Source organism: Dendrobates tinctorius, unplaced genomic scaffold (genome assembly GCF_039654945.1).
Source record: "Dendrobates tinctorius isolate UK_male_01 unplaced genomic scaffold, ASM3965494v1 ptg000366l, whole genome shotgun sequence".
NCBI classification, from domain to species: domain Eukaryota; kingdom Metazoa; phylum Chordata; class Amphibia; order Anura; family Dendrobatidae; genus Dendrobates; species Dendrobates tinctorius.
The window spans coordinates 860712-872743 of record NW_027362032.1 but is presented as its reverse complement, the minus strand read 5'-3'; positions in this window follow the sequence as shown (position 1 = coordinate 872743).

Sequence of the window (12032 nt, the reverse complement as noted above, 5' to 3'; positions counted from 1 at the left end):
AACAGCAGACCCCGAGTCTGACGGTGACGTGACACAGAGCCACCAGACTACTACCCCTAATATCCCTCATCATCCCATCAGCCAGAGCCACCGGACTACTACCCCTAATATCCCACATCATCCCATCATTCAGAGCCACCGGACTACTACCCCTAATATCTCACATCATCCCGTCAGCCAGAGCCACCGGACTACTACCCCTAATATCCCACATCATCCCGTCAGCCAGAGCCACCGGACTACTACCCCTAATATCCCTCATCATCCCGTCAGCCAGAGCTACCGGACTACTACCACTAATATCTCTCATCATCCCGTCAGCCAGAGCCACCAGACTACTACCCCTAATATCCCTCATCATCTCGTCAGCCAGAGCCACCGGACTACTACCCCTAATATCCCACATCATCCCGTCAGCCAGAGCCACCGGACTACTCCCACTAATATCCCACATCATCTCGTCAGTCAGAGCCACCGGACTACTACCCCTAATATCCCTCATCATCTCGTCAGCCAGAGCCACCAGACTACTACCCCTAATATCCCTCATCATCTCGTCAGCCAGAGCCACCGGACTACTCCCCCTAATATCCCACATCATCTCGTCAGCCAGAGCCACCGGACTACTCCCCCTAATATCCCTCATCATCCCGTCAGCCAGAGCCACCAGACTACTACCCCTAATATCCCTCATCATCTCGTCAGCCAGAGCCACCGGACTACTCCCCCTAATATCCCACATCATCCCATCAGCCAGAGCCACCGGACTACTCCCACTAATATCCCACATCATCTCGTCAGTCAGAGCCACCGGACTACTACCCCTAATATCCCACATCATCCCGTCAGCCAGAGCCACCGGACTACTACCCCTAATATCCCACATCATCTCATCAGCCAGAGCCACCGGAATACTACCACTAATATCCCACATCATCCCGTCAGCCAGAGCCACCGGACTACTACCCCTAATATCCCACATCATCCCATCAGCCAGAGCCACCAGACTACTACCCCTAATATCCCTCATCATCCCGTCAGCCAGAGCCACCGGACTACTACCACTAATATCCCACATCATCCCATCAGCCAGAGCCACCGGAATACTACCACTAATATCCCACATCATCCCGTCAGCCAGAACCACCGGACTACTACCCCTAATTTTCCACATCATCTCGTCAGCCAGAGCCACCGGACTACTACCACTAATATCCCACATCATCCCGTCAGCCAGAGCCACCAGACTACTACCCCTAATATCCCTCATCATCTCGTCAGCCAGAGCCACCGGACTACTCCCCCTAATATCCCACATCATCCCATCAGCCAGAGCCACCGGACTACTCCCACTAATATCCCACATCATCTCGTCAGTCAGAGCCACCGGACTACTACCCCTAATATCCCACATCATCCCGTCAGCCAGAGCCACCGGACTACTACCCCTAATATCCCACATCATCTCATCAGCCAGAGCCACCGGAATACTACCACTAATATCCCACATCATCCCGTCAGCCAGAGCCACCGGACTACTACCCCTAATATCCCACATCATCCCATCAGCCAGAGCCACCAGACTACTACCCCTAATATCCCTCATCATCCCGTCAGCCAGAGCCACCGGACTACTACCACTAATATCCCACATCATCCCATCAGCCAGAGCCACCGGAATACTACCACTAATATCCCACATCATCCCGTCAGCCAGAACCACCGGACTACTACCCCTAATTTTCCACATCATCTCGTCAGCCAGAGCCACCGGACTACTACCACTAATATCCCACATCATCCCGTCAGCCAGAGCCACCGGACTACTACCCCTAATATCCCACATCACCCCAGCAGCCAGAGCCACCGGATTACTACCCCTAATATCACCCATCATCCCGTCAACCAGAGCCACCGGACTACTACCCCTAATATCCCACATCATCCCGTCAGCCACCGGACTACTACCCCTAATATCCCACATCATCCCGTCAGCCAGAGCCACCGGACTACCCCTAATATCCCACATCATCCCATCAGCCAGAGCCACCGGAATACTACCACTAATATCCCACATCATCCCGTCAGCCAGAGCCACCGGACTACTACCCCTAATATCCCACATCATCCCGTCAGCCAGAGCCACCGGACTACTACCACTAATATCCCACATCATCCCATCAGCCAGAGCCACCGGACTGCTACCACTAATATCCCACATCATCCCATCAGCCAGAGCCACCGGACTACTACCCCTAATATCCCACATCATCTCGTCAGCCAGAGCCACCGGACTACTACCTCTAATATCCCACATCATCCCGTCAGCCAGAGCCACCGGACTACTGCTCCTAATATCCCACATCATCCCATCAGCCAGAGCCACCGGACTACTACCACTAATATCCCACATCATCCCGTCACAGCCACTGGACTACTACCCCTAATATCCCACATCATCTCGTCAGCCAGAGCCACCGGACTACTACCCCTAATATCACCCATCATCCCGTCAACCAGAGCCACCGGACTACTACCCCTAATATCCCACATCATCCCGTCAGCCACCGGACTACTACCCCTAATATCCCACATCATCCCGTCAGCCAGAGCCACCGGACTACTACCCCTAATATCCCACATCATCCCATCAGCCAGAGCCACCGGACTGCTACCACTAATATCCCACATCATCCCGTCAGCCAGAGCCACCGGACTACTACCCCTAATATCCCACATCATCCCGTCAGCCAGAGCCACCGGACTGCTACCACTAATATCCCACATCATCCCATCAGCCAGAGCCACCGGACTACTACCCCTAATATCCCACATCATCTCGTCAGCCAGAGCCACCGGACTACTACCTCTAATATCCCACATCATCCCGTCAGCCAGAGCCACCGGACTACTGCTCCTAATATCCCACATCATCCCATCAGCCAGAGCCACCGGACTACTACCACTAATATCCCACATCATCCCGTCACAGCCACTGGACTACTACCCCTAATATCCCACATCATCCCATCAGCCAGAGCCACCGGACTGCTACCACTAATATCCCACATCATCCCGTCAGCCAGAGCCACCGGACTACTACCCCTAATATCCCACATCATCCCGTCAGCCAGAGCCACCGGACTGCTACCACTAATGTCCCACATCATCCCATCAGCCAGAGCCACCGGACTACTACCCCTAATATCCCACATCATCCCATCAGCCAGAGCCACCGGACTGCTACCACTAATATCCCACATCATCCCATCAGCCAGAGCCACCGGACTACTACCCCTAATATCCCACATCATCTCGTCAGCCAGAGCCACCGGACTACTACCCCTAATATCCCACATCATCCCGTCAGCCAGAGCCACCGGACTACTGCTCCTAATATCCCACATCATCCCATCAGCCAGAGCCACCGGACTACTACCCCTAATATCCCACATCATCCCGTCAGCCAGAGCCACCGGACTACTACCCCTAATATCCCACATCATCCCATCAGCCAGAGCCACCGGACTACTCCCACTAATATCCCACATCATCTCGTCAGTCAGAGCCACCGGACTACTACCCCTAATATCCCACATCATCCCGTCAGCCAGAGCCACCGGACTACTACCCCTAATATCCCACATCATCTCATCAGCCAGAGCCACCGGAATACTACCACTAATATCCCACATCATCCCGTCAGCCAGAGCCACCGGACTACTACCCCTAATATCCCACATCATCCCATCAGCCAGAGCCACCAGACTACTACCCCTAATATCCCTCATCATCCCGTCAGCCAGAGCCACCGGACTACTACCACTAATATCCCACATCATCCCATCAGCCAGAGCCACCGGAATACTACCACTAATATCCCACATCATCCCGTCAGCCAGAACCACCGGACTACTACCCCTAATTTTCCACATCATCTCGTCAGCCAGAGCCACCGGACTACTACCACTAATATCCCACATCATCCCGTCAGCCAGAGCCACCAGACTACTACCCCTAATATCCCTCATCATCTCGTCAGCCAGAGCCACCGGACTACTCCCCCTAATATCCCACATCATCCCATCAGCCAGAGCCACCGGACTACTCCCACTAATATCCCACATCATCTCGTCAGTCAGAGCCACCGGACTACTACCCCTAATATCCCACATCATCCCGTCAGCCAGAGCCACCGGACTACTACCCCTAATATCCCACATCATCTCATCAGCCAGAGCCACCGGAATACTACCACTAATATCCCACATCATCCCGTCAGCCAGAGCCACCGGACTACTACCCCTAATATCCCACATCATCCCATCAGCCAGAGCCACCAGACTACTACCCCTAATATCCCTCATCATCCCGTCAGCCAGAGCCACCGGACTACTACCACTAATATCCCACATCATCCCATCAGCCAGAGCCACCGGAATACTACCACTAATATCCCACATCATCCCGTCAGCCAGAACCACCGGACTACTACCCCTAATTTTCCACATCATCTCGTCAGCCAGAGCCACCGGACTACTACCACTAATATCCCACATCATCCCGTCAGCCAGAGCCACCGGACTACTACCCCTAATATCCCACATCACCCCAGCAGCCAGAGCCACCGGATTACTACCCCTAATATCACCCATCATCCCGTCAACCAGAGCCACCGGACTACTACCCCTAATATCCCACATCATCCCGTCAGCCACCGGACTACTACCCCTAATATCCCACATCATCCCGTCAGCCAGAGCCACCGGACTACCCCTAATATCCCACATCATCCCATCAGCCAGAGCCACCGGAATACTACCACTAATATCCCACATCATCCCGTCAGCCAGAGCCACCGGACTACTACCCCTAATATCCCACATCATCCCGTCAGCCAGAGCCACCGGACTACTACCACTAATATCCCACATCATCCCATCAGCCAGAGCCACCGGACTGCTACCACTAATATCCCACATCATCCCATCAGCCAGAGCCACCGGACTACTACCCCTAATATCCCACATCATCTCGTCAGCCAGAGCCACCGGACTACTACCTCTAATATCCCACATCATCCCGTCAGCCAGAGCCACCGGACTACTGCTCCTAATATCCCACATCATCCCATCAGCCAGAGCCACCGGACTACTACCACTAATATCCCACATCATCCCGTCACAGCCACTGGACTACTACCCCTAATATCCCACATCATCTCGTCAGCCAGAGCCACCGGACTACTACCCCTAATATCACCCATCATCCCGTCAACCAGAGCCACCGGACTACTACCCCTAATATCCCACATCATCCCGTCAGCCACCGGACTACTACCCCTAATATCCCACATCATCCCGTCAGCCAGAGCCACCGGACTACTACCCCTAATATCCCACATCATCCCATCAGCCAGAGCCACCGGACTGCTACCACTAATATCCCACATCATCCCGTCAGCCAGAGCCACCGGACTACTACCCCTAATATCCCACATCATCCCGTCAGCCAGAGCCACCGGACTGCTACCACTAATATCCCACATCATCCCATCAGCCAGAGCCACCGGACTACTACCCCTAATATCCCACATCATCTCGTCAGCCAGAGCCACCGGACTACTACCTCTAATATCCCACATCATCCCGTCAGCCAGAGCCACCGGACTACTGCTCCTAATATCCCACATCATCCCATCAGCCAGAGCCACCGGACTACTACCACTAATATCCCACATCATCCCGTCACAGCCACTGGACTACTACCCCTAATATCCCACATCATCCCATCAGCCAGAGCCACCGGACTGCTACCACTAATATCCCACATCATCCCGTCAGCCAGAGCCACCGGACTACTACCCCTAATATCCCACATCATCCCGTCAGCCAGAGCCACCGGACTGCTACCACTAATGTCCCACATCATCCCATCAGCCAGAGCCACCGGACTACTACCCCTAATATCCCACATCATCCCATCAGCCAGAGCCACCGGACTGCTACCACTAATATCCCACATCATCCCATCAGCCAGAGCCACCGGACTACTACCCCTAATATCCCACATCATCTCGTCAGCCAGAGCCACCGGACTACTACCCCTAATATCCCACATCATCCCGTCAGCCAGAGCCACCGGACTACTGCTCCTAATATCCCACATCATCCCATCAGCCAGAGCCACCGGACTACTACCCCTAATCAGCCAGAGCCACCGGACTACTACCCCTAATATCCCACATCATCCCGTCACAGCCACTGGACTACTACCCCTAATATCCCACATCATCTCGTCAGTCAGAGCCACCGGACTACTACCCCTAATATCCCACATCATCCCATCAGCCAGAGCCACCGGACTGCTACCCCTAATTTCCCACATCATCTCGTCAGCCAGAGCCACCGGACTACTACCCCTAATATCCCACATCATCCCATCAGCCAGAGCCACCGGACTGCTACCACTAATATCCCACATCATCCCGTCAGCCAGAGCCACCGGACTACTACCCCTAATATCCCACATCATCCCGTCAGCCAGAGCCACCGGACTACCCCTAATATCCCACATCATCTCGTCAGTCAGAGCCACCGGACTACTACCCCTAATATCTCACATCATCTCGTCAGCCAGAGCCACCGGACTACTACCCCTAATATCCCACATCATCCCGTCAGCCAGAGCCACCGGACTACCCCTAATATCCCACATCATCTCGTCAGTCAGAGCCACCGGACTACTACCCCTAATATCTCACATCATCTCGTCAGCCAGAGCCACCGGACTACTACCCCTAATATCTCACATCATCTCGTCAGCCTGTGGTCAGAGCCAGAGCTCTGAGTGGTACGATCCTAACTTCCATACTGTGGATCCCTTTAAGAGAGGCCTGGCGTCAGAACCATAGCGCTGAGTGGATTTGCCCTGACTTGCATACTAATGATCCCTTTAATAGAACCCTGGGGTCAGAATCAGAGCGCTGAGGGATTTGCCCTAACTTCCGTACAGGAGATCCCTTTAAGAAAGGCCTGGAGTCAGTACCAAAACGCTGAGTGGATTTGCCCTAACTTCCATACCAATGATCCATGGGAGGGGGGGATTCATTTATGTCATGTGCTCTGTGCTCCTGTGTGGGGGGCAGACAATGGCTGGAGCTTATGTTCCCGTGGATGCTAGATTTCTCCCACCATGTCAGTGTCTGCTGAGGTGTTGTCAAGTGGAAAAACTTGCTGATAGCAACCAATCACAGCTCAGCTTCTTTTTAACAGCTCTGGTGAAATGAAAGATGCTTCGTGATTGGTTGGTGATACACACACACACATAGATATGTTCAGTTTTATATATATAGATAAGATAAATCCATACATAGATATATGTAACCGGATTGTAGATCTATCACTGGATATCCGTGTATAAGGGGAATAGATCCTGTGCACTTATAGATGAATAGTTTATATAATGAGAGGACACAGAGCAAAGGGTATAAATAGTGAGAGAATAAAGAGCTGACAGCGCATTACATCCCTGGAGTACAGATAGGAGATATAAAGTGCAGCCAGTGCTATATGGGATATCCCAGGAATACAGCACAGCCCATATAGTGTAAAGGAGGAACCATCCTAACAAGAGATGGGGATTACAGATCCTACAGGCGACATGCCGGGAGTGTACAGAGAAAGATGGCAGAGTCACCACTATTCCCTCTTACGGGCTGTTAAATATTAATAATCCGTTAATTTCATATAAGACTCAGTTCTGTACATTGCTTTAGCTGACACGACATAGGCTATTTTTGTAAGTTTGGCTCATGGTACAGGACAACTCCATATATACCTGGATCACGTGCTTCAAGAGACGTATATAATTCATGGCTAACTGTAGCGGTCGCTCGTTCCTTCCCTCACCAACATGAGACACAGACGCAAGATGTCATCTCTGCACGGACATAACTGAACAGCTGGTATGTTAATCCAACTCACATCCAGAGAAGCTACGCACTACAGGACACATGTCTTTTCAGAGTTCCAGGAAAGAAGGTGACAAGCTTTTGCTATGAACTAATGGACAATCTCTCTTTCACCTATTTTTATGTTTTTCTGTAATAATCTTTTCTTTGATGGAAGAATCCAAATAAACCTACTACATTTTTATCTGGTAACTAGTCCTAAGTATTTTACAAGAATACGCATTATTTTACACAGATACTGATATTTAACAGTAATTTTGTTGAGGGAACGATAGTCAATACAAGGCCTTAATGACACATCTTTCTTAGCCACGAAAAAAAACCCAGCACCTAAGGGTGAAGAGGATGGTCTAATATGACCCTTCTCCAACGACTCCTTAATATAGGATCGCATAGCCTCGTGCTTGGGTACAGATAAATTGAAGAGCCGACCCTTGGGAAATTTACACCCAGGGCTCAGCTCAATTGCACAGTCATAACTTCTATGAGGAGGCAAAGACGCAGACTCATTCTCACTAAATACATCATAAAAGTCCGCCAAATAGTCAGGAACATCATGCGACTGGGGAGAGGTGGAGAAAACAGGAGCATCACTAAGGGCACACCGACAACCCCAACTCACCACAGACACAGATTTCCAATCCAAAACTGGATTATGGATTTGCAACCAGGGAAACCCCAGAACAATGGTATCATGCAAATTATGCAACACCAAAAATCTGCAATTCTCTTGATGGTCTGGGGCGACACGCATTACCACCTGGGTCCAAAACTGAGGTTTATTCTGCGCCAAAGGAGTAGTATCAATACCCCTCAAAGGGATAGGCGCCCGCAGAGGTGTGTTATGAATGAGTCACCGAAGGAGGAAAAAACAAAAATACAAGCTAAGTCCAGAAAACCAGAGAGGTTGGTAGCTATCGGATTGCAGACCCCTGATCCTATCCACAACAACTAACAGTAGCCGTGGGGGGTTCCTACGATGCCCTAGACCCCTCGATCACAGCCGGAGAACTAAATAGGCCTAAAGAAAGGGGAAATCTAAACTGCCCCAGAGCAGACCCCAAAGCAATAGGCAGCCCCCAACATATAATGACGGTGAAGCAAGATGAAAACACTAACACAGATATAAAGATAGATTGAGCAAACGATGGGGCCCAAGCTAACTAAAAAGGACAGGAAAGAAAAGCTGCTGTCTGCAATCCGTAAAAAACCCTACCAAAAAATGTCCCAACCGTCTGATAGGAAAAACAGGCCCTGAAGTCGCTAGGACTTCAAAAAGACTATTTCAGCCCTCAGGTAAATTCTGAAGACAGAGCAAAGAGACAAACTGATCAGAGACAAAAATCGAACTCGGCACACCCCCGACCGGGGATGGCTGAACTCCAAAAAACAAGGAAAACAAAACTAATAAGTTAAATAGCAGAGCAAAAACTTATCTTTGGGAAGCAGGAATCAGACTGGTCTCCAAGAATCCAGCAGAGAAATCACCAGCGACTTAGAAGGGCGTCGGCTGCCTTATATCCAGTCAGAATTTCCTGTTACCCAGTCATCATCTACCAGATCAGGTGTTTGGTAATCAGCCTCACTACCTTCCTTCACCAGAAGAGGGAGTTCATCAGACATCGACAGTGAAGGGGAAAATGAACTCACAACAGTGGGGCATCCAAAATAACCCCCCTGCGATAAAGTTCTAGGGCAAGATTAGCTTGCTGTATATTTTTGTCACATGGTGCCAGTGGCGGGATAACTAAGATAAGCCCCCACTGTGCCTGTGATAGCCGTGTGCTGGCAGTGCGTCGCATCACTCTGCCTGCTGACATATTGGTGTCAGCGGTGGGATTGTCACATGTTGGTGGCAGCGGTGGGATCATGACAATTTCCATTTTCCCGTTAGGGCTAAGGCTGAGATTAGGGTTAGGGGTGTGTTGGGGTTAGGGTTGGAGTTAGAATTGGGGGTTTCAACTGTTTAGGCACATCAGATGCTCTCCAAACAACATGGCGTCTGATCTCAATTCCAGCCAAAAAAGTCAAATGGCGCTGCTTCCCCTCCGAGCTCTTCCTTGCGCCCAAATAGTGGTTTACCCCCACATTTGGGGTATCAGCGTACTCACGACAAATTGCACAATAACTTTTGGGGTCCTGTTACTTTTGGGAAAATAACAATTGGGGGTGAAAAGATCATTTTTGTGGAAAAAATATTTTTTAATTGTACGGCTGTACATTATAAACTTATGTGAAGCCCTTGGGGGTTCAAAGTCCTCACCACATATCTAGATAAGTTCCTTGTGGGTGTCTAGTTTCCAAAATAGGGTCACTTGTGGGGAGTTTCCACTGTTTAGGCACATAAGGGGCTTTCCAAACTTGATATGGCATCCGATATGAATTCCAGCCAATTTTGCAGAGAAAAAGTCAAACGGCGCTGCTTCCCTTCCGAGCTCTGCCATGAGCCAAAAGAGTGGTTCCCCCCCACATATCAGGTATCAGCTTACTCAGAACAAATTGCAAAATAACTTTTCCAGTTCAATTTCTACTGTTACCTTTGGTAAAATAAAAAAATTGAACCTGAAGCAATTTTTTTTGTGAAAAAAGTTAAATGTTCATTTTTTTAAGCATTTAAAAAATTCCTGTGAAGCACCTGAAAGGTTAATAAATTTCTTGAATCTGGTTTTGAGCACCTTGAGGGGTGCAATTTTTAGAATGGTGTCACTTTTAGGTATTTTCTATCATATAGACCCTCAAAGTGACTTAAAATGTGATGTGGTCCGTAAAAATAAAATGGTGTGAAAATGAGAAATCGCTGGTCAACTTTTAACCCTTATAACTTCCTAACAAAAAAAAATTTGGTTCCCAAATTGTGTTGATGTAAAGTAAACATGTGGGAAATATTACTTAAGTTTTTTGAGTGCCGTATCTCTGTGATTAAAGAGCATAAAAATTCAAAGTTGGAAAATTGCGAAATTATCAAAATTTTCGTCAAATTTCTGTTTTTTTCACAAATAAACGCAAGTTATATGAATGAAATTTTACCACTAACATGAAGTACAATATGTCACGAGAAAACAATGTCAGAATCACCGGGATCCATGGAAGCATTCCACAGTTATTACCTCATAAAGGGACAGTGGTCAGAATTGTAAAAATTGGCCCGGGCATTAACATGCAAACCACCCTTGGGAGTAAAGAGGTTAAAGCAAAAAATGTGGTCAATTCTGTACTTAGTATCCCTTATCCTGGTATATATGGTCGTCTCACCCCCCATCCTGATACACAAGGCCCCCTCATCCCTATCCTGGTATGCATGGATCCCTCATCCTTATCCTGGCAGGAATGATCGCTCTCATCCCTATATTAATATGCAGGGCCCCCATCTCGTCCTGGTATGATTGGCCCCCATCTCGTCCTGGTATGCATGGCCCCATCCCATTTGCCCCCACCCCCATCCTAGTATGCATGGCACCATCAGAAAACTTTAAAAAATAAAATTACACTTACCTACCTGGCGCTCCCTCGCTGCATCCTGCTCCGGTGTCAGCAACTGCTTTATGCTTGTAAGCAGCACATGGCAGGGACGTCATGCGTTGCTCACAAGCAGAGCACAGCTGCCGGAGTACTTACCGGGACTGTTCATTGGAGATCGGGGTGACTATTCATTGCTCTTCAGTAGCGCGCAGTGTCAGCCCCCGGCTTCCTGCTGCTGTCAGCGGTCACGTGTGCCGCTACTTAAGAGAAATAAATATTCATTGGATTCATCATTCATTCATCAGGAGACTATTTAATACTGAACTATATTCAAGCGGGACTAGACGAAGAAAACCCTAAAATCATGTATCATGTTATCCGAAACAGTCAGAAAACTAGCCCCATATTGGGTGACCCCCAGACGTCAGACTATTTACTGTGTAAGTTTATAAGCCACTCCAGTGTCAGGAATAGATAGTATGTGATAATACCGTATATACCACTCAGGGAACACTTACCTTTCAGAGATAATTTCCATATTCATACTAAATAATGGCACAGATCTCCCAGACATTATGACTGCACATATCCCTAGTCTTTA